Source organism: Bison bison, unplaced genomic scaffold (assembly GCF_000754665.1).
Source record: "Bison bison bison isolate TAMUID 2011002044 unplaced genomic scaffold, Bison_UMD1.0 scf7180017864466, whole genome shotgun sequence".
In the NCBI taxonomy this organism is placed as follows: Eukaryota; Metazoa; Chordata; class Mammalia; order Artiodactyla; family Bovidae; genus Bison; species Bison bison.
The window spans coordinates 9,965,121-9,967,401 of record NW_011495027.1 but is presented as its reverse complement, the minus strand read 5'-3'; the positions used below and the strand labels follow the sequence as shown (position 1 = coordinate 9,967,401).

At 42.6% G+C, this 2,281-nt stretch overlaps 1 protein-coding gene across 3 annotated transcripts in view; it reads right to left on the bottom strand.

Annotated features, from left to right (window-relative positions):
- KIAA1107 (KIAA1107 ortholog) overlaps positions 1-2,281 on the bottom strand; it is a 94,265-nt gene that overhangs the window by 82,952 nt on the left and 9,032 nt on the right. The window lies entirely within an intron of this gene.

Sequence of the window (2,281 nt, the reverse complement as noted above, 5' to 3'; positions counted from 1 at the left end):
ATTAAAATGGAATTCTATTTAATTAGAACAGGGATTAATTTAGTGTCTCCCATGATTTAGCTAATGACAACTCACCAAACATGAGTACCCCAAATTACTAAGAAGTTCGATGGATGTCCTCTTCAAAAATTTTGACCACACACAAGCCAGAAGATTAAAAAGTTATGACCTCATATTTTTGTAAACATATTTAATTTAATGCTTTGCTGCTGCTGCTGCTGCTAAGTCGCTTCAGTCATGTCCGACTCTGTGTGACCCCATAGACAGCAGCCCGCCAGGCTCCCCCGTCCCTGGGATTCTCCAGGCAAGAACACTGGAGTGGGTTGCCATTTCCTTCTCCAATGCATGAAAGGGAAAAGTGAAAGTGAAGTCGCTCAGTTGTGTCCGACTCTTAGCGACCCCATAGACTTCAGCCTACCAGGCTCCTCCGTCCATGGGATTCTCCAGGCAAGAGTACTAGATTATGTGCCATTGCCTTCTCCGAATTTAATGCTTTACATAACAATAATACAGAAGTCAGTATGTTGCAATGGTTCTCCACAGGGGGCAATTCTACCTCTCAGAGGGCATTTGGCAATCTAGAAAAGGAAAGATATAAACATCTGAATGCGGAGTTCCAAAGAATAGCAAGAAGAGATAAGAAAGCCTTCCTCAGCAATCAATGCAAAGAAATAGAGGAAAACAACAGAATGGGAAAGACTAGAGATCTCTTCAAGAAAATCAGAGATACCAAAGGAACATTTCATGCAAAGATGAGCTCAATAAAGGACAGAAATGGTATGGACCTAACAGAAGCAGAAGATATTAAGAAGAGATGGCAAGAATACACAGAAGAACTGTACAAATAAGATCTTCACGACCCAGATAATCACGATGGTGTGATCACTGTCCTAGAGCCAGACATCCTGGAATGTGAAGTCAAGTGGGCCTTAGAAAGCATCACTACGAACAAAGCTAGTGGAGGTGATAGAATTCCAGTTGAGCTATTCCAAATCCTGAAAGATGATGCTGTGAAAGTGCTGAACTCAATATGCCAGCAAATTTAGAAAACTCAGCAGTGGCCACAGGACTAGAAAAGGTCAGTTTTCATTCCAATCCCAAAGAAAGGCAATGCCAAAGAATGCTCAAACTACTGCACAATTGCACTCATCTCACACGCTAGTAAAGTAATGCTGAAAATTCTCCAAGCCAGGCTTCAGCAATATGTGAACCGTGAACTTCCTGATGTTCAAGCTGGTTTTAGAAAAGGCAGAGGAACCAGAGATCAAATTGCCAACATCTGCTGGATCATCAAAAAAGCAAGAGAGTTCCAGACAAACATCTATTTCTGCTTTATTGACTATGCCAAAGCCTTTGACTGTGTGGATCACAATAAACTGTGGAAAATTCTGAAAGAGATGGGAATACCAGACCACCTGATCTGCCTCTTGAGAAATTTGTATGCAGGTCAGGAAGCAACAGTTAGAACTGGACATGGAACAACAGACTGGTTCCAAATAGGAAAAGGAGTCCGTCAAGGCTGTATATTGTCACCCTGTTTATTTAACTTATATGCAGAGTACATCATGAGAAACACTGGCCTGGAAGAAACACAAGCTGGAATCAAGATTGCCGGGAGAAATCTCAATAACCTCAGATATGCAGATGACACCACCCTTATGGCAGAAAGTGAAGAGGAACTAAAAAGCCTCTTGATGAAGGTGAAAGTGGAGAGTGAAAAAGTTGGCTTAAAGCTCAACATTCAGAAAATGAAGATCATGGCATCCAGTCCCATCACTTCATGGGAAATAGATGGGGAAACAGTGTCAGACTTTATTTTTCTGGGCTCCAAAATCACTGCAGATGGTGACTGCAGCCATGAAATTAAAAGACACTTATTCCTTGGAAGGAAAGTTATGACCAACCTAGATAGCATATTCAAAAGCAGAGACATTACTTTGCCAACAAAGGTTCATCTAGTCAAGGCTATGGTTTTTCCTGTGGTCATGTATGGATGTGAGAGTTGGACTGTGAAGAAGGCTGAGCGCCGAAGAACTGATGGTTTTGAACTGTGGTGTTGGAGAAGACTCTTGAGAGTCCCTTGGACTGCAAGGAGATCCAACCAGTCCATTCTGAAGGAGATCAGCCCTGGGATTTCTTTGGAAGGAATGATGCTAAAGCTGAAACTCCAGTACTTTGGCCACCTCATGTGAAGAGTTGACTCATTGGAAAAGACTCTGATGCTGGGAGGGATTGGGGGCAGGAGGAGAAGGGGACAACAGAGGATGAGATGGCTGGATGG